This window comes from Sorex araneus, chromosome 2 (genome assembly GCF_027595985.1).
Source record: "Sorex araneus isolate mSorAra2 chromosome 2, mSorAra2.pri, whole genome shotgun sequence".
In the NCBI taxonomy this organism is placed as follows: Eukaryota; Metazoa; Chordata; class Mammalia; order Eulipotyphla; family Soricidae; genus Sorex; species Sorex araneus.
In genome coordinates, this window is record NC_073303.1 from 48,387,678 (window position 1) to 48,409,319 (window position 21,642).

The 21,642-nt window shown below is 41.3% G+C and overlaps 1 long non-coding RNA gene across 1 annotated transcript in view; it reads right to left on the reverse strand.

Moving 5' to 3' along the window:
• Positions 1-21,642, reverse strand: part of LOC129402583 (uncharacterized) — a 141,923-nt gene that overhangs the window by 31,087 nt on the left and 89,194 nt on the right. The window lies entirely within an intron of this gene.

Genomic DNA, 21,642 nt, shown 5'->3' on the forward strand with positions numbered 1-21,642 from the left:
ATCAATACCCTCCAGATAAGGTCCGGAGCTGCCGCGCACGAAACAGATCCTCTGTTCCTAAAGACTATGATCCGAGAGGTCTTCTAACCCATTTTGGCACGCAGTGCGGCTTCTTAAAGAAATGCATCTAGACTGTGAACTGAGCTAAAATATCAGAAATCCAAAACCGCGCGAGCTCATAGAGTCTTAATTCTCAGCAATGAAAAGAAATTATTAAATGATGCCTTTTCAGCAGGCCTGAGTGTTGGGAGAAAATTCCAAACAATAATAGTGAGTTCTCTATTTAAATATTGAATGTATTCAAAGTATAGAGAGAATAAAGTGAAAATTGTTAGCTACGTAGGTGGGGAGTGGGTGGGAGGGGGGTATATTGAGATTCTTGGTGGTGGAACATGTGCACTGGTGAAGGGATGGGGGGTTAATCATTATATGACTGAGGCTTAAACCTGAAAGCTTTGTATTTTTTCACGGTGGTTCAATAAGATACATTTTTTTAAAAAGTGCAAAAAATATCAATACCCAAAAATCCATGGCTTTCCTATACACAAATAACGAGAGTGACGAAAGCAGCACGATAAAATCAATCATGTTCACAATTGTACCTCAAAATATCAAGTACCTCAGAATCAACTTAACTAAAGAGGTAAAGGACTTGTATAAAGAAAACTACAACACACTACTTCAGGAAATAAAAGAGGACACGAGGAAATGGAAAGATATCCCCTGCTCATGGATTGGAAGAATTAATATTGTCAAAATGGCAATACTCCCCAAAGCATTGTGCAAATTCAATGCGATCCCTATAAGGATACCCATGACATTCTTCAAAGAAATGGAGCGAACACTCCAGAAATTCATATGGAACAATAAGCCCTCACAAATAGCTAAAGCAATTCTTGGGAAAAAGAAAATGGGAGGAATCAACCTTCCCAATTTCCAACTCTATTACAAAGCAGTAATAATTAAAACAGCATGTTACGGAAACAAAGGCAGAGCCACAGACCAATGGAACAGTGTTGAATATTCTGACACCACTCCCCCAAATATGTGAACATCTAATCTTTGATAAGGGAGCAAGAAATGTGAAGTGGACCAAGGAAATCTTTTTTAACAAATTGTGCTGGCAAAACTGGACAGCTATATGCAAAAAAATTGGTTCAGATCTCCAGCTATCACCATGTACAAAAGTCAGATCAGAATGGATTAAAGACCTCAACATCAGACCAGAATCCATAAGGTACATTGAAGACAAGGTCGGCAAAACCCTCCATGACATTGAAGCCAATGGTGTCTTCAAAGATGACAGGCCACTGGCCAAGCAAGTGAAAACAGAGATAAGTAAATGGAACTATCTTAAACTAAGAAGCTTTTGCACCTCAAAAGAAACAGTGACCAAAGTACAAAGACAATCTACCAAATGGGAAAGGATATTCACCCAATACCCATCCAATAAGGGGTTGACATCAAGGATTTACAAGGCACTGGTTGAACTCCACAAGAAGAAAACTGCCAACCTGATCAAAATATGGGGTAATGAAATGAACAGAAACTTCCCCAAAGAAGAAATCCGAATGGCTCAGAGACACATGAGAAAATGGTTTACATCATTAAGCATCTGGGAGATGCAGATCAAAACAACAATGAGATATCATCTCACACCACAGAGACTGGCCCATATCCAAAAAAACAAAAGCAATCGGTGTTGGCATGGATGTGGGGAGAAAGGGACTCTCTTTCACTTCAGCTCTTTTAGAAAACAATATGGACGATTCTAAAAAAATTAGAAATTGATCTCCCATTTGACGCAGCAATACCACTCCTGGGAATATATTCCGAAGAGGCAAAAAGGTATAGTAGAAATGACATCTGCACTTGTATGTTCATTGCAGCATTGTTTACAATAGCCACAATCTGCAAAAAACCCAAGTGCCCCAAAACAGATGACTGGTTAAAGAAACCTTTGTACATCTACACAATGGATTACTATGCAACTGTTAGAAAAGATGACGTCATGAAGTTTGCATATAAGTGGATCAACATGGAAAGTATCATGTTGAGTGAAATGAGTCAGAAAGAAAGAGACAGATATAGAAAGATTGCACTCATCTGTGGAATATAAAGTAGCAGAGTGGGAGACTAACACCCAAGAGTAGTAGAGATAAGAACCAGGAAGTCTGCCCCACAGCTTGGAAACTGGCCTCACATGCTGGGGCAAAAGGCAGCTGAAATATAGAAGGGAACACCTAGTAGAGAATGTTGGGAGGACCCACTCAGATTGAAAGCTGCGTGCTGAAAGTAGACTATAGACCGAACATGATGGCCACTCAATACCTCTATTGCAAACTACAACATCCAACAGGAGAGAGAACAAAAGGGAATGCCCTGCTGCAGAGGCAGGGTGGGATGGTGGGAGTTGGGATGGGGATGGTGGGAGGAATACTGGGAACATTGGTGGGGGAGAATGGGCACTGGTGGAGGGATCTAAACGAAATGCAAACATGAAAGTTCATAAATTTGAAAAAAAATTAGAAATCGAGCTTCCATTTTACCCAGCAATATCACTTCTGAGAATATATCCCAGAGATGCAAAAAGTATAGTAGAAATGACATCTGCACTTGTATGTTCATTGCTTCACTGTCTGAAATAGCCAGAGTCTGGAGGAAGCCCACAAACAAATGACTGATTAAAGAAACTTTGGTACATCTACACAATAGAATACTATGCAGCTGTTAGAAAAGATGAAGTCATGAAATTTGCATATAGGTGGATCAACATGGAAAGTATCATGTTAAGTGAGATGAGTCAGAAATAGAGGGACAGACATAGAAAGATTGCACTTATTTTTGGAATATAAAGTAACAGAATGGGAGATTTATACCCAAGAATAGTAGAAATGAACACCAGGAAATTGGTCCACGGCTTGGAATCCAGCCTCACATGCTGGGGGAAAAGGCAGCTCAGATAGAGAAGGGAACACGAAGTAAAAGGTGATTGTAGAACCCACATGGGATGGGAGATGAGTGCTGAAAGTATACTATAGACCAAAAATACTTAATATCTGTATTGTAAACCACAACACCCAAAAGGAGAGAGAGAGCAAAGGGGAATGCACCTTCCATGGAGGCGGAGTAGAGGGGGAGGGGTGGGAGTAGGAGGAGGGATACTGGAATCATTGGTGGTGGAGAACAGGCACTGGTGGAGGGATGGGTAATCGATCATTGTATGACTGAAACATAAACACAAGAGTTTGTAAGTCTGTAACTGTACCTGACGGTGATTCATTAAAAAATTAAAATTAGTTAAAAAAAAAGAATTTATTTGGCTGTTCAGGAATTTCATGGCTCCATACAAATTTCAGTCATGTTTATTCTAAATTTGAGAATGCCATTGGAATTTGATAAATGCTGCATTAAATGTACACAATACTTTGGGTTGGACCGTCATTCCGCGATGTTAATTATTCCAACCTATAAATGTAAAATTTGTTTATGTCTTTGTATATTTGCCTGTTCATTTTAATGGTGACATATTTTTATGTATAAAATCCCCCACCTTTTTTGTTTATTTAATGCTAAATACTTGATACTTTGTGACGCAATTGTAAATGGGATTGGTTATTCTATTTCTTTTTATTGTGGACTTCTCAACTATGGCAAATAACAGTGTTGAGAGAAAGTATCCATGTTTTGTGCTCTTTTTTTCTTTTTGTGCTTGATTGTAGAGGAAACACTTTCAATTTTTCATCTTTGAGTCTGAAATTAGCTGTGAGTCTGTAATATATGGTCTTTACCTTAGTCCTAATATTATTATACTAATTTTGTTGCCTCTCTTTATCATTTTTTGTTAGAGAACAGTGTTTTTTGTTTGTTTATTTTTAATTTTTTTACGTTTTATTTATTTTTTAAATTAATTTATTTTTAATTAGTGAATCACCGTGAGGGTACAGTTACAGATTTATACACTTTTGTGCTTATACTTCCCTCATACAAAGTTCGGGAACCCATCCCTTCACCAGTGCCCATTCTCCACCACCAGTGAACCCAGCATCCCTCCCACCCTCCCCAATCCCATCTCCCCACTACCACCCCACCCTGCCACTGTGGCAGGGCATTCCCTTCTGTTCTCTCTCTCTAATTAGCTGTTGTGTTTTGCAATAAAGGTGTTGAGTGGTCACTGTGCTCAGTCTCTAACCCTCATTCAGCCCGCAATTCCCTTCCCCCACATGGCCTTCGACTGCATTAAAGTTGGTGATCCCTTCTCTGAGTTGCCCTTTCCCCAGAATGTGAGGCCAGCCTCCAAGCCATGGAGTCAACCTCCTGGTACTTATTTCTACAATTCTTGGGTGTTAGTCTCCCACTCTGTTATTCTATATACCATAGATGAGTGCAATCTTTCTATGTCTGTCTCTCTCTTTCTGACTCATTTCACTCAGCATGAAACTTTTCATGCCGATCCACTTAAATACAAAATTCATGACCTCATTTTTTCTAACAGCTGCATAGTATTCCATCGTATAGATGTACCAAAGTTTCCTCAACCAGTCATCCGTTCTAGGGCATTCGGGTTTTTTCCAGATTCTGGCTATTGTAAACAGTGCTGCGATGAACATACATGTGCAGATGTCGTTTCGATTATACTTTTTTGCCTCTCTGGGATATATTCCCAGCAGTGGTATTGCTGGGTCAAATGGGAGTTCAATATCTAATTTTTTGAGAATCGTCCATATTGTTTTCCAGAAGGGCTGAACCAGTCGGCATTCCCACCAGCAGTGTAGAAGGGTCCCTTTTTCCCCCATCCTCTCCAACAGCGGTTGCTTTTGTTCTTTTGGATGTGTGCTAGTCTCTGTGGTGTGAGGTGGTATCTCGTGGTTGTTTTGATCTGCATCTCTCTGATGATTAGTGATGTAGAGCACTTTTTCATGTGCCTTTTGGCCATTCGTATCTCTTCCTTGGGAAAGTTTCTGTTCATTTCTTCGCCCCGTTTTCTGATGGGGTTGGATGTTTTCTTCTTGTAGAGTTCAACCAGTGCTTTATATACCATTGATATCAACCCCTTATCTGATGGGTATTGTGTAAATATCCTTTCCCATTCTGTAGATAGTCTTTGGATTCTGGTCACTGTATCTTTTGCGGTGCAGAAGCTTTTTAGTTTAATGTAGTCCCATTTATTGATCTCTGTTTCCACTTGATTGGCCAGTTGCATGTCATATTTGAAGATACCTTTATCTTCAATATCGTGGAAGGTTTTGCCGACCTTGTCTTCAATGTACCTTGTGGTTTGTGGTCTAATGTTGAGGTCTTTAATCCATTTTGATCTGACTTTTGTGCATGGTGTCAGGTCGAGGTCTAAGCCCATTCTTTTACATGTGGTTGTCCAGTTTGCCAGCACCATTTGTTAAAGAGGCTTTCCTTGTTCCACTTCACATCTCTTGCTCCCTTATCAAAGATTAGATGATCATACATTTGAGGTTGTGTGTAGGGATATTCCACCCTGTTCCATTGGTCTGCAGCTCTGCCTTTGTTCCAGTACCATGCTGTTTTAATTGTTACCGCTTTGTAGTAGAGTTTAAGGTTGGGGAGGGTGATCCTCCCATCATTTTTTTCCCAAGAATTGTTTTAGCTGTCCGTGGGCGTTTATTGTTCCATATAAATTTCAGAATTGCTTGATCCGTTTCTTTGAAGAATGCCATGGGTATCCTTATAGGGATCACGTTAAATCTGTATAATGCTTTGGGGAGTATTGCCATTTTCACAATGTTTATTCTCCCTATCCATGAGCAGGGGATATGTTTCCATTTCCTCATGCCCTCTTTTATTTCATGGAGTAGCGTTTTATAGTTTTCTTTGTAGAGTTCCTTTACTTCTTTAGTTAAGCTGATTCCAAGGTATTTGGTTTTCTGGGGCACGATTGTGAACGGGATTGCTTTTTTTATGTCCCTTTCCTCTGTCTCATTGTTTGCATATAGGAAGGCCATGGAATTTTGGGTACTGATTTTATAGCCTGCGACTTTACTGTACAGGTCAATTGTTTCTAAGAGTTTCTTACTAGAGCTTTTAGGCTTCTCTAGGTATAGTATCATATTGTCTGCGAATAGTGAGAGCTTGATTTCTTCCTTTCCGATCTGAATCCCCTTAATATCTTCTTCTTGCCTGATGGCTATTGCTAATACTTCCAGTACTATATAAAAGAGAAGTGGTGAGAGTGGGCATCCTTGTCTTGTCCCCGGTCTTAGAGGAAAGGCCCTCAGTTTTTCTCCATTGATGATAATGCTTGCCATAGGTTCGTGGTAGGTGGCTTTGAATATCTTAAGGAAAGTTCCTCCAAAACCCATTTTGGTGAGAGTTTTTATCATGAATGGGTGTTGGATCTTGTCAAATGCTTTCTCTGCATCTATTGATATGATCGTATGGTTTTTATCTTTACTTTTGTTGATATGATGGATTATGTTGATTGATTTCCGAATGTTAAACCATCCTTGCATCCCCGGGATGAATCCCACTTGGTCATGGTGTATGATCTTTTTGATGAGTTGTTGGATTCTATTTGCTAGTATTTTGTGGAGGATCTTTGCATCAGTGTTCATCAGGGATATTGGTCTATAGTTTTCTTTGTTAGTGGTGTCTTTGTTTGCTTTTGGTATTAGGGAGAAATGTGCCTCGTAGAAACTGTTCGGAAGGGTTCCTGTCTTTTCAATTTCCTGGAAAAGCTTGAGGAGAACTGGCAACAAGTCTTCTTTAAATGTTTGGAAGAATTCGCCAGTGAATCCGTCTGGACCTGGGCTTTGGTTTTGGGGAGACTTTTGATTACAGTTTCGATTTCCTTAATATTTATGGGCCTATTCAGGTATTTCACATCTTCTTGGTTCAGTCTTGGGAGATTGTAGGAGTCAAGGAATTCGTCCATGTCTTTAGGGTTCTCTTGTTTCGTGGCATACAGACTTTCAAAGTAGTCTCTAATGATCTTTTGAATCTCACTGGTTTCTGTTATGATGTCCCCCTTTTCATTTCTGATTCGATTTATTAGAGTTCTCTCTCTGTCTTTCTTTGTGAGTCTTGCTAGCGGTTTATCAATCTTATTTATTTTCTCAAAGAAACAGCTCTTTGTTTCATTGATCTTTCGGATTGTTTTTTTGGTTTCGATGTCATTAATTTCTGCTCTAATTTTTATTATTTGTTTCCTTCGGTCTGGTTTGGGTTCCTTTTTCTGGTCTTTTTCTAAGGTCTTGAGTCGTGAGTCAAGCTATCTATGTGGGCCCTTTCTTCCTTCCTGAGGAACGCTTGGAGAGCTATAAATTTTCCCCTTAACACGGCTTTAGCTGCGTCCCATAAGTTTTGGTAGCTCGTGTCTTCATTCTCATTTGTTTCTAAGTATTTTTTTATTTCTTCCTTGATTTCCTTCCTGACGCACTCATTGTTCAACATTGAATTGTTTAATTTCCAGGTGTTTGATTTGATTTTCCATATTTGTGAGTGGTTAGCTTCTATCTTCAGCGCATCGTGGTCTGAAAAGATGGTTGATACAATTTCTATTTTTCCGATTCTATTGAGGTATGTTTTGTGGCCCAGTACATGGTCTATTTTAGAAAAAGTTCCGTGTGCACTGGAAAAGAATGTGTATTATTTCTTTTTGGGGTGTAAAGCCCTATATAGGTCTATTAGGCCTCTCACTTCAATCTCTTCTTTCAGAGTCAGTGTTTCCTTGTTGAATTTTGTTCTTGTCGATCTATCTAGAGGCGATAAGGCTGTATTGAAGTCTCCAGCTACTATTGTGCTATTAGTGATGTCCTCTTTGAAGTCTGTTAGGAGTTGTTTTAAATATTTAGCTGGTCGTTCATTAGGAACATATACGTTTAAGAGTATGATTTCTTCCTGTTGTACATATCCCTTGATAAACAGAAAATGACCTTTGCTGTCCCTTTTGATCTTTTTCATCCTGAAATCTATGTTGTCAGATACCAGGATGGCCACTTCAGCTTTTTTAAGGGGTTGTTTGCTTGCAGGATTGTTTTCCATCCTTTGACTTTGAGTCTATGTTTACTCTGTTTGTTCAGGTGTGTTTCTTGCAGGCAACAGAATGTTGGGTTTAATTTCCGGATCCATTTTGCCACTCTGTTTCTCTTGATAGGTGCATTTAGGCCATTGACATTGAGAGAGATTATTGTGATGGGGTTTTGTGTCATCTTTCTGTGGGATTTGTTGTTCTTATGGGGCTCCTCCTTGCCTTACAGTAGCCCCTTTAGACCTTCTTTCAAGATTGGTTTTGAGTCTATGAGGTTCCTGAGCTGTTGTTTATCCGAGAAATAGTGTATGGTTCCTTAGAGTTTGAGTGAGAGTTTAGCCGGATAAAGTATTCTTGGTGAGGCATTCATTTCGTTGAGTTTTTTCACTATGTCCCACCATTGTCTTCGGGCTCGAAGGGTTTCCTCTGACAGGTCGGCTGTAAATCTGAGGGCTGCTCCTTTGTATGTGATTTCCTTCTTTTTTTTTTTTTTTGCTTTTTTGGGTCACACCTGGCGATGCACAGGGGTTACTCCTGGCTCTGCACTCAGGAATTACCCCTGGCGGTGCTCAGGGGACCATATGGGATGCTGGGATTTGAACCCGGGTCGGCCGCGTGCAAGGCAAACGCCCTACCCACTGTGCTATCTCTCCAGCCCCTGATTTCCTTCTTTGACCTTGCTGCTTGCAGAATTGTGTCTCTATCCATGGCATCCGTCATTCTGACTATGATATGCCTTGGAGTGTTTTTATTTAGGTCTCTTTTTGCTGGTACTCTTCGGACTCCTTGTATCTGGATGCCTGCCTTCTCCATTTCTGGGAATTTTTTAGCAATGATGTCTTTGACTGTGTTTTTTTTTCATTGGGGTTACTTCCCTGTGGTTCTGGTACTCCAATGATTCCTATGTTGTTCCTCTTGAAGTCATCCCCCAGGGCTCTGATTCGCTCTATAGCCATTTTGAGGTCTTTGGCCATGATTTTTTGTTGTCTATAAGCTTTCTGCAGCTCATCTTCCAGGTCGCTGATTCTGTCTTCGACTGTAGTCATTGTACTGTTGAGGGCATCTAGTGAGATTTTTATTTCATCTACCGATTCCTTTATTTGTGAGACTTTCGTTCGTAGGTTTGAAATTTCTGCTCTCATTTCTTCCTGGATTTTCTTGATAGACCGTTCCAGTGCTTCATTCATCTCCTCCCTTAATTTATTGGATGTCTGTTTCATATTTGCTTGGAGTAGGTCGACCCTCCTCCAGATTTCCTCTCTGAATTGTTTATCTGAGAGGTCGTAGATGTGAGTAGCCCCTGTTGATATTTCTGGTATTTTTTCTTCCCCCTCTCTTCGCGGAGGGGATTTTCGCTGCTTCTTCATATTGTTACGGAAGTATAGAGTTGGAACTTTGTAGTTATTTATTCCTGTTCCTTCTTGTGGAAAGAAGGGGCTCTGATTGTGCTAAACTTCTCTTATTCACTGACAGCTTTTATAGTGTCAAACTAAGCTAATGGCTATTTTGCGTAAGTGTTTGAGATCGCAAAAGTGAATTTTCAAAGAAATACACAGTACCGATTGAGCTGAGGTAACAAAGAATATCTGCGGCCGCGTTACGGTTGGCCGCTCCGACAGTAGGCCACGCCCACTTTGAGACCACGCCCACTAAGACACAGGCCACGCCCCCAGTGTCCTCCTGTTAGGGGGGTGATGGGAGGGCGTGGCTGAGGGATGGTCCTGGTACCTGATGGACGTGCGCAGTTACAAAGCCAGTTCGGGAGATGGGGTGCGTGGGGTGCGCGGGGAGCGGCTTCAGGAACTCGGGGGACGCAGACGGCGGCGGGAAGTGGAAGCGGCGCCTCTCTTTATCATAAACAGGCATTTAATCATGCCAAAACCTTTTCCTATATCTATTGATATGATCATAATTTCTATCTTTTCTTTCTTTGATGAGGTATATTGCATTATTTGATTTGCATATATTGGAGCACTCTAGGATTCCTGGAATAAATTCCACTTTTCACAATATATTATATAACAATGTATTGTTGAATTTGGTTCACTAAGTCTTTGAACATCAACAGTTTCTTCACCCAGTTACCTGTTCTGGGACACCGAAGTCGTTCAGACTTCAGCGACCATTAACCGTGCTGCTTTGAACAGAGGAGCAGAAATGTGTTTTTGAAACAGTGGTTTCAGGCCCTGAGAATAGATACCAAGAAGTAGAATTGTAGGTCATATGAAACCTCAATTATTAGTTTATTGAAAAGTCTTTATATTGTTTTAGAAAGAGGTTGAACCAACTGGCATTTCTGCCATCAGTGGATGATTATACCCCTTTCCCATTATCCACAGCGCACTGGTTGTTTAGTTCTGATGGTTGTGTGCTAGTCTTACATACGTGAGCTTTATACTTCCCTGATGATCAGTGATGCAGAGCATTTTTTTCATATACCTATTAGCCATTAGTATACTTTCTTTAAGGAAATGTCTGTTTATCTCTGCCCATTTTTAAATGGGGTTATTTGCTTTTCTGTTGTTAAGTTTCACATAAGCTTTACATATCTTGGATGTGTTAATATCCTTTGTCAGATGAGGAATGGGCAAATATTTCCTTCCAATCTGTGGGGTATCTTTTTATCCTGGTCTTGGTTTCTTCTGTGGCCCAGAAGCCACTGGCCAAGCAAACAAAAGCCTACACTATTTTTTTAACTTCAAAGCAAGTTAATATTTACTTCATTCTAAGATAATTTCACTCATCTTTTCCACACTTTTTGGTTTTTAAGTATCTTATTACATCTAAGTAGAGTTTCTTTGCCTTTTCTAGAAGACCCTATTTTATTTTTATTTTATTTTTTGCAGTTAATGTATTGGCCATTAATTCTTTGAACTGTTGTTTGTCTAAAAATCATTTTATCACACCTTTGAATCTGAGTGATAACTTTGCTTACTGGAGTATTTTCTTGGTTTTAGGTATTTTTTCATTCACATTCTGGGTATATTATCTCATTCCATCATCCTTGCTAGTAGCGTTTTAATTGAGAGAACTGTGAGTCTTATCAGTTTACTTACCTGTGAGTCTTTTTGCTTATTTCTTGCTGCGTTTTAGTAGTCTGTCCTCTTCTCTATTTCTCTCTCTCATGCTTTTTCTGTCATTTTTACTTACAATATTTCTTGTTTTTCATTTATCTTAATTTTTTTTATTTTGGCCACACCTGGCTTTGCTCAGGGAATACTCCTTGCTTTGCACTCAGAGATCACTCCCGTAAGTACTTGGAGGGCCAGACGTGGTGTCAGGGATCAGTCCTGGGTTGGCTGTGTGTAAGGCAAACTCCCTGCACACTACACTCTCTGTCAGTCTATGCTTTCTTTGATTAGACCTTTCTTAGCCTCCTGAATATGATTAGTTGTCTTCTTCAGATTAGGAAATTTTTAATCTATTATTTTTTCAATTAATAATTCTGTACAATTATTTCATCTTCTATAACCCCTCTGGTGTGAATATTATTCCTCTGGATACTGTTCTCTAAATATGTTTTCTTTATTAAAATTTACTTTTTCATGGGGTCAGAGCTACAGTGGGCAGAAGGATGCTTGCCTGGCATGTGGCAACTTAGGTTCTATTCTGGGCACCTCATATGGTCCCTGAGCATAGAGCCAGAGTAAGCCTTGAGCCATCACCTAATGTGGGCCTCCCACCAAACAAACAGCACCAGAAAACCTATTTTCCATTTCCACTTTGGTGCTTTTCTCTATCTTATCCTTGAGCTCCCTGATTTTCTATTTCAACTTCTTGCCATGAGCTACTTCTACTATATTTTTTCGTTAATCTACTAGATTCTCCAGTTTTATGGTTTCCTTTTTATTTTTCTCAAACTTTCTCTGTTCTTACTGAAATTCTCTTCCATTGATTGCCTCATTCTTAGGATTGTTGCTCTGAAGCATCCATGTGGGGGTTTGAGAAGCTCTACTATGTCTACAATGTCTCCCAGCCTTCTGCCTGCATCACCAGGGCAGTAAGCATCCATGTTCCCGCAGGCCTGTGTGGCAACAAGGTTCACAGTCACAAATTTTGGGCAGTGGCTATTACTGATTTTGTGCATGCCTGGACAAGTGCCAGGAGCTCGTGGTCCTGAGTGTCCTGTAGTAGCCAGAACATGGAAATCCAGCAGCCGGGACAGCGCCCATGACCTATGGTGATTGTTCCTGTCAGTGCCAGTGGCATCAAAGTTAAGCAGGCTCTGGTCATTGACAAGGAGTTCACAGTACTGACCACCCCTAAGCAACTGTAGCACCAAGAAAACCTGTGTGGCCATGGAAGAAGGAGGTTTTCATTTGAGAGTACCCAGCGAGCGCTGCAGTGCAAGGGCCCAGCAGGCATGACATGCATGTTACATGGTTCTGAATATTCGCAAGACCTATGGCACCAGGTTTGAGCAGGACTGGACTGCGGCCAAATGTTCAAAATCAGGGGTGTCTGGGTTCACCTGTACAAAAAAAATTAGTCCACAGAACACCTGGGTAAAAAGCAGGACTTGGAGCTCTTGAGTGCCTGGGAGCATCTGTATGGTGTTTCAGGATTGTTTCAGCCGGCCTGAGGAGCACCCGGGTTCAGGACTGAGTGTCCCAGGGCAGCAGCACACCAAGGTCCAGTAACTGCGTGTAGAGACCAGGACTCTGAGCTCACGAGTGTTTGGGGCACCTTTGGGCCAAGTTTGAGCTGACTTGGGAGACAACAGGAATACCAGTTGCAAGAGTCCAGAGACAGCTGAAAGCCAGTTTCGATCCACCCTCAGAAGTAACCTGAAGTTTAATACCCTGCAGTGCCTGTGCACCAGAATCAAGGCAGTGAAGGGTGGAGCATCACCTGTTTCTGGCAGCCCAGGCTCCCCACTGGGGCCGGTGAATGTTGGGGAACTGGTAGAGGAGTGAGCATGACCAGGGGCTAAGCACGTCCTGTATCCTGCTGCCTGGTTGTGCCCTGGGGGCTTTGCAAGTGCCCTTGACTCTGGGGCTGCTGCTTGCTGTTGAGCACACACATGTGAATGAAACTTTTTTAAAAAATATTTTAAAAATCGAATCACTGTAAGTTACACTTACAAAGCTTTCATATTTGAGTTTCAGTCATGCACAAACATGTGCACATGTGCCCATCCCTCCAGTGCACATTTTCCACCACCGATGTCCCCAGTATCCCTACCCTCCAGCTGTCCCAATCCTCCCCCTGCCTCTATGGCAGACAATTTCCCTCTTACTCTCTCTCTATTTTGGGCATCATGGTTTTCAATACAGATGCTGAGAGGCTATCAAATTTGTTCCTTTATCTACTTTCAGCACACATCTCCCATCCCTCCCGATCCCTCCAACCATCATCGATTAAGTGACCCCTTCTCTATTTCAGCTGCCTTCTCCCCCAGCTTTCAAGGCAGGCTTTCAACCATGGAGCAATCTTCCTGGCCCTTACCTCTACTGTCCTTGGGTGTTAGTCTCATATTATGATATTTTATATTCCACAAATGAGTGCAGTTATCCTGTCTGTCCCTCTCTTTCTGACTCATTTCACTCAGCATATACTCTCCATGGCCATCCATTTTATAGGCAAATTTTATGACTTCATCTTTCCTAACAGCTGCATAGTATTCCATTGTGTAGATGTGCTAAAGTTTCTTTAGTAAGTCATCTGTTCTCAGGAACTCGAGTTGTTTCCAGATTATGGCTATTATGAACAATGCTGCAATGAACATACAGGTGCAGATGTCATTTCTACTATGCTTTTTTGCACCCTCGGGATATGTTCCCAGAAGTGGTATTGTTGGGTCATATGGAAGCCCAATTTCTAATTTTTTAAGGAATGTCCATGTTGTTTTCCAAAAAGGCTGGAACAGTCGGCATTCCTACCAACAATGTAGCAGTCCCTTTCTCCCCACATACATGCCAGCACTGATTGTTCTTGTTCTTTTTGATGTGTACCAGTATCTGTGGTGTGAGATGATATCTCATTGTTGTTTTGATTTGCATCTCCATGATGATTACAATGTACAGAATTTTTTCATATGTCTTTTGGTCATTTGTATTCCTTTTTTGAGAAAGCTTCTGTTCATTTCTTCTCCCCATTTTTCGATGGGGTTGGAGTTTTTTTGTTTTTTTCTTGTACAATTCTACTAGTGTCTTGTATATCCTGGATATTAACCCCTTATCTTATGGGTATTGGGTAAATATTTTTTCCCATTTTGTGGGTTCTGTTTTTTGGTCTCCTGTGAATGAAACTTTAAATATAACTACTAGCTCATTGATGAAAAATTGTTTTTGTTTTCTGGATTGGAAGGGGTTGAGTCACACTGAACAATGATCAGGGCTACTCTTGGCTCAGTGCTAAGAGTCACTCCTAGAAGTACTTAGGAGAAACAAACGCTGTGCCAAGAATAGGACTGGAATTGGCTTAGTGCAAGGCAAGAATCTAAACCCCTATACTACCCATCTTGCTCTTCTGGATATTTAAAATATTTTTCCTGCATTTAATTTTATTATGACTGTATATAGATGCACATTATGCACACATATTAACACATGAAACATGGAAGATTGAAAATCCCTCAGATAGATAGATAGATAGATAGAGGTAGATATGTCTCTGAGATGTGTGTTTATTGCCTTATTTTGGAAAGGAAGATTTGCACATCCAGAGTCTTGAGATGAGGGAATTATCCTGAATTATGTGATTATATGTAAAAACATAATGCCACCAAAACTTTCCTGTAAGAGAAAGGCAAAGGGAGCTTTGACAAACACATGGAACAAGAGGGAATGTGACTGCAGAGTCAGAGAGCTGAGTGACATGTCCATATGCCTGGGAATGCCAGGACTTCTGGAAACATCCAGAAAGAGCCAGCATTCTATTTCTCTCCCAGAGCCTCCAGGGCCAGAATAGCACTGTAATTTAGATTCTGAGTCCAAAGCTGTGAGAGACCAGCTCTGTTGTTTAAAGCGGTTGTATTTGTAGTCAACTGTTAAACAAAACATGCATGTTTGAGTCTGGTGGGTGGGTGGATATCTATAGTCAGTTAATCATTGCCTTATCAGTATGACTTTTGCTGTTTTTATTTTCCTGTTGGAATCAAATATGTTATATTTTTCTCATTATATCACAACTCCTTTTCCTTTTTTATGCTTTTTGTGCCACACTCAACAATGCACAGGGATTACTCCTGCCTCATGCACTCAGGAATTACTCCTGACGGTGCTCGGGGGAACAATATGGGATGATGGGAATTGAACCCGGGTCAGCCACATGCAAGGCAAATGCCCTGCCCGCTGTGCTAGCGCTCCAGCCCTTATATCACAACTCTTATGTTCCTCGTGTTTTCTGTATTTCTGGTTCTGAGTTCTATATTTTAGATAATTTTTATCATCTTTATTGAAGTTCACAGATTCTGTCTTCTGTCGCTAAATAAATATTTTTGTTTTAAACTTTATTTTTTAGTTTTGGGACTACACAAATGGTGTTTATGGGATACTCTTGGTTCAGTGCTTAGGGGTCACTTCTGGTGACGGGAACCGTGTGATGCAAGAGGCTGAAAGCAAAGCCTGTGCCCCAGCGATTGAGCTGATCTGGTGACCGAGCTGTAGGCTGTAGCATTCATTACTTCCACCGTTTTATTGATTAAACTACATATGTGCACATGCTTATGTCATAATTTTCTATTCCATGCATTAATTTTCTATTAATGAAATTGGCATCTAGGAGATCCTTGAAAATGCCTAAAGGCGATGTGGGTAAATGGAACTGTGGTGGCATGGCTTTGCAATGCTGTGAACTGCATCAGGTGCTCAGAAGCCTATATCATACTGGCTGAAGTGTTTCTACCCTACAAGGAGAACAATCCTTATGACAGTATATGCTTTTACCTGGTATTTATGGTTTCTCCCCCACCCATTATACATTCTTTTTAACTCAGAGTTTACTTTTTAAGCTTGTTGGATAGGATGAACAAATTTCGGGTGAAAGGGACCTCTCAAGTATCGCTCAAGAAGTCTGAGGTCTCAGAAAAATCTCAGGAAATTCCACCAGTGATTCTTGGAAAAATGGGCGGTAGGTCTCTTGCCACCATGCCTGGCTGTCTTCACCGGGGCCCCTCAGAGCAGGACGGTTTGAGTTTCCCTCCCCACCCCGAGCAGAGCCCCGGCAGCTGAAGACCTCTGGAATCCAGCCACAGCCATGCTCAAGGCCCCTCTCTACACGTCTGGACGAGCCTCATGCATGAAGGAACCAGCAGACGAACCCAGATGTGCGGGACCTGGGCCTGAGATCTCCAAGCCTGCTTGGATTAGGATTGGGCCTCCTCCACCCAGACCTCTCATTTTCCAGTAGCTTGGCAGTCACACCCACAAACTGCTCCCCCCCATGTAATCTCATCAACAACCAAGATCCAGAGACTATAAAACCGGCTCCCAGAAGCGAGCAGCCACTTTCACGGCCATGCAACCTCTTAATAGCCTAGTTCTCCCTCTCAGAGGACCTGGCAAGGTACCGAGAGCATCCTGCCCACATGGCAGAGCCTAGCAAGCTCTCCGTGGTGTATTTGATATGCCAAATACAGTGACAATGATGGGTCTCATTACCCTGACCCTGAAAGAGCCTCCAATGCAGCACCACTGGGAAGAACAAGTAAAGAAGAGGCTTCTAAAATCTCAGGGCTAGGACCAATGGAGACATTACTGGTGCCTGCTCAAGAAAATTGGTGATCAATGGGATGACAGTGGTACAGTGGTACAGGTTCCATATGAGGGCCAAGGAGGATATGATGGTCCAAGGGTCCTGCTGTGCTGGGGGTCTCCAGGGCTACACCTGGGGTGGACTATATTGTGCTAGATTTGTGTCCTAATCACTGTACTATCTCCTGCCTTGAGGAATCAGACTCTATTTATAGCACTCTGTGTCCTGTACAGCACTACAGGATTGCTGTGTCCTTCCAATATTTACCACGAGACAGAGGAGACCCAGTAGGGATTTAATTCCAATTGTAATCCTCTTTTTTCTTATGATATACACAAATCCTACCCCCCAGAGAATCAGCTCTGTCAATATATAATTTAAGGAGCTGTGAATGATCATATTTTAAGTTTGTGATTATGTGCTCAGTGGAATGAACAGATCTATGTGCTAAAATCTCTAAATCAAGAAAGATCAAAGTCACAGTGATAATAAACAAATATTTGCAGGTGGCAAAAAAGAAATATTTGGTGAATGAACACTGGCTATGTGTATTAGTGAGAGGTGGAAATACAGTTTTTCCCCAGCTGAGGGCAATGCCTATAAGATGGCCACTCCAACATAATCTTCCTGTAGTAGGCGACATAGTTGTGGCAGATGTAATGTCTCTGCAGGAGTTCGGGGAAGGCTGCTCCTGGTGGCAGGTCAAGTATTCAGGAATGATGGTTGATTGGTTTTCCTTAAGGGAAGTAACTCGTTGGCTCACTGGCAGTCTCCTGTCCTACCGCTGCCACTTAAAGAAATCACCCATGGAAAAAGTGGCTGGGGAAAGAGCCTACAGGATACCCATAGGTCAATTATACTCCTGCATCTTTTGTAGCCCTTGAGTAGTAATTATCATATTCACAGTTGTGAATATTCACAAATATTCTCACCCTCTCATAATACACTTAAAATTGTCCCCCTTAAACTTCCTCATTGCCATGTCTCCAATCTTATTCTTCCAAGCTCCTGACCTTTTTGTCCACCCCCCTTTTTTATAATTTATTTATTTTTAATTAGTGAATCACCGTGAGGGTACAGTTACAGATTTATACATTTTTGTGCTCATGTTTTCCCCATACAGAGTTCGAGAACCCATCCCTTCACCAGTGCCCATTCTCCACCACCAGTAAACCCAGCGTCCCTCCCACCCTCCCCAGTCCCGTCTCCCCCACCCACACACACTGCCACTATGTTCTCTCTCTCTGATTAGGTGTTGTGGTTTGCAATAAAGGTGTTGCGTGGCCATTGTGTTCAGTCTCTAGTCTACATTCGGCACACATCACCCTTCCCCCGAATGACCTCCAACCACATTTTACTTGGTGTTCGCTTCTCTGAGTTGCCCAGAATGAGAGATCAGCCTCCAAGCCATGGAGTCAACCTCCTGGTACATATTTATACTATTCTTGTCCACCCCCCTTTTTTTAAACACTGTGATTTACAAAGTTGTTCATGATGATTTCTTACAGGGGTTCAATATCCTGACATCAACCCCACCACCACTGTCACCTTCCCTTCACCAGGATCTTCTTTTCCCCAACCACCACTCAATCCTGCCCCCATAGCAGGCTCACAATAATTTATTTTATGTTGCTTGTCACCACTAGATGACTAATGAATGATCAAAAAATACTTCAGTAAGAGAAAATTTTTGTGTCTCACCATAGGGAAATTAAATCCTTGTCTAAGGATTTACTAGTTTTTGTTGAAAGTTAAGCCTTCTGTGTTGTTTTTGTTAGTTAAGATTAGTTGGTTTCAACATTACATTCCCACCCAATCTAGTGCGCTCCTATTAGGATGCTAATATTATAGAGTTTGGAGGTGTTATGTGGCTGCAAACGAGTCCTTGTGCTTGAGAAAATCCAGAATATTTCATTGTCAGCCTGGCCATGGACCTGGTGGCTGCTCTGGGAGTGTGGCTGCTGTTGCCAGGGTTTTGGCAGGATGAGAACATGGCCTTCCCCCTCCCAAGATCATCCCAGATGTGTCATCTGTGACCAGGTAGCTGAAAAAATTTTTGCAGCTAATTGATCTCTTTCAAGATTTAATAATGAGGCTCTGGAACAGGGCCAGGGAAGAACTTACATGGAGGCGGAGATGGACATGGGTGTGGCTTTGGGGGCTTTCAGAAATAAGAAGAGGTGGGGGGAAGCTGCCCATGCTGCCTCCAAGAGGGCCCAGAGTTTTCAGCCAAATAGAACCTGAAATTTTCAGCAGGTTAGCGTCTCTGTGGAGCTCAGTTGTGAGGTGCTGGAATCTGGCCAGAGGCAAGGCAGCAGCTGTGTTGTGTGAGTGGGGCTGGGGCTTTGGCTGGGCAGGAACTTGGCCTGTCCCTGTCTCCCAAGGTCACCCTGGAGGTCTCAGCTTGGACTGAGCATACGAGAAATTTTTGCAAATAGTTGATCTCTTTCGAGATTTCTGAGTCTCTGGAACAAGGTCAGTGGATGAGCTTCCATGGCCGCAGTGGTGAGATTGGATCTTTCCCATGGTGATTTCACTATCTCTAAACCAGTGAAGCTCGTGACTTCGTGCATTGTTGCCTTCAGGAAATGTGAACAGTGAGCTGCGTGGTTAAAGTTCTGAAAATGCAAAGAGCTTCTCATGCAAAATCTTGCAGAACCATTGGATCTGTGTTTCAGGAGACCCTCAAGGAGTCCTCCAGAACCACTTGCTGTTGTTTAGCTGTCCTAGAGAATATAAATTAGGAGCACAAAATTTATTTGAACCATCAACCCTTTTTCAGAAAAAAAGACTACTCAGTGCTTTCCTGGAAATCTGCCCTCTTTGAGCAAACAAATAAGAAGTGTCCTAGTTACACCAGAAATGATGACTGTCCCCCATAACTCCAGCCCATACCCCCCACACCCTACAAGGCACTATGCCTATCATGGAAAGTCTGGTCTAGATTTCTTGGTACTATAATACAGATCTTATAATTTTCAGGCTCTCCAACATTCAAATAATAATTTTTCCAGAAAATAGAAAAAATAGAGGGGAGGTAATAAAATAACATAACAACGTAAGAAACTTTCAGAATTAAAGAAAAGGAGCCAGGTTTCTAATGGAAAGGACACTACAGAGAAAAATGAACCCACATTGAAGCCCATCATTGTAAAATTTAACCACAACAAATACCAAAAATATCTCCAATATCCAAGATAATCTTTTCCAAAAATTCAAAATCTGATACACATGGAAATGCTTTTTATTCTGTGTGTAGTGCCAGGTATATAACCCTGGTCTCATGCATTTAAGGTATGTACTTTACTGCTGAATCACATGCCTGACCCATAAACATGTCTTTAAACTTTTACAATAAGGTCCCTTTAAAATTCTATAACAATAACACTGGAAACTAAGAATATTGGAGCAATGCTTCCATCCAGAAAATCTGAAGGAAAGTAATTTCCATTATAGAATTGATATACAAATTATCAATTGTAAATGGGAGGAAAAGAAATGCAGGTTTAGACATTCCAGGTTTCAACAAAAAATGCAGCTACCAAGCCAGGGACACCATACAGGAATTTAGGCGCTTTTCTGGCATACAGACCCTGGTCCGGTCGTGGGCATCCTGAGCCCAGCCAGAAAAGAGCCCTGAACACAGAGTCAGGAGTAATCCCTGGGCACTGTCAGTGTGACTCCTGAACCCAAACTAAACAACTTTTAAAAAATTTTAATGTATCTGCTACATACCTTCTTCTAAAAAAGCTGTTAGAGTATGTTTATCAACAAAACAAGGGAATAAATCAAAAGAGAGAGAGAGAAAGGCATTGTCTGAAACAGGAACTTGCATAATTGAGGGGAATCTCTGGACATTTGTGAAGGGAAAGCACACACCAACAGGGTGAGTCGAGTACGCCAGGCTAGACATGAAGACGAGGAGAGGCCAGTACAGTCTGACCAGCTCTCTGCCACCATACCTACCATGTACAAATGACTACTCGCATGTACCTTGAAAGCCAAGCAATACCAAGAAGAATTAAAATATAGCTGCTCTGGCAATCCAAAAACACCCCAACAAAATACATGAACAACATACTCAGAATATTAGACTGTGAAAGAAGTCAGACTCTGTCTTCCCAAATGCTTGTTATATAAAGTTCTAGGATTGGAAAAACAAATGCAATTTATTGTGATAAAAATAAAATCAGTGATTGCTTTGAGTATGTGGGGTGGGATTAACTAGGGAGTGGCACAAAGAAACTTTCTAGGTTAGAAAAACACCCTGTATTTGTCAAACCTGTCTGAGCTACATAATTAAGATGCTTGCATTTTACTAAATACAAACAATTTCTTCATAAATCAATATGTAACATTTGTATTTGTACCCACAGATGTGTGTCTTCTTTGACTCACACAGAATTTTCTGTTCTTCCCTAAAGATATGTCAAGGCCCAGGGAATACAACCTCAGAGGAAGAGTGACAGCAAAAGAAGTCTCAGGACATCTGTTATGTCTAGTCCCAGAAAGAGGAAAAATGGAGGTCTCCAGGAAGGATTCTTTATGAAAATAATGAATTCATTTCATTACTAAACAAAGCTTGAGGACTTTCCTTCTGGAAAGTTGTGTTGAGGATGTGGGAAAGAAAATCAAGCAAAAGAAAAAGAAAGGTAATCATTAGCTGCCATGGGAAATAAGTAAGGAACATAACATGACCATAACACTGCCATGTTCAAATGAAGATAATGACATAGACATAATATTGTAAACATGAAATATTAGAGGATCCTAAACTCTGTGACATAATTATATGGGGAAACAAGGGGAGAGGCCTGTAGTGTGAGGCTAGTAGATAAAGTAGATTCCAAATCCAGAGAGATCAGAACAAACACATTGCTTATGAATTATGGTCATGAATATCCCAGAAAACATAACTTAAACAGTTGGAAGCAGTTGCCCCTAGG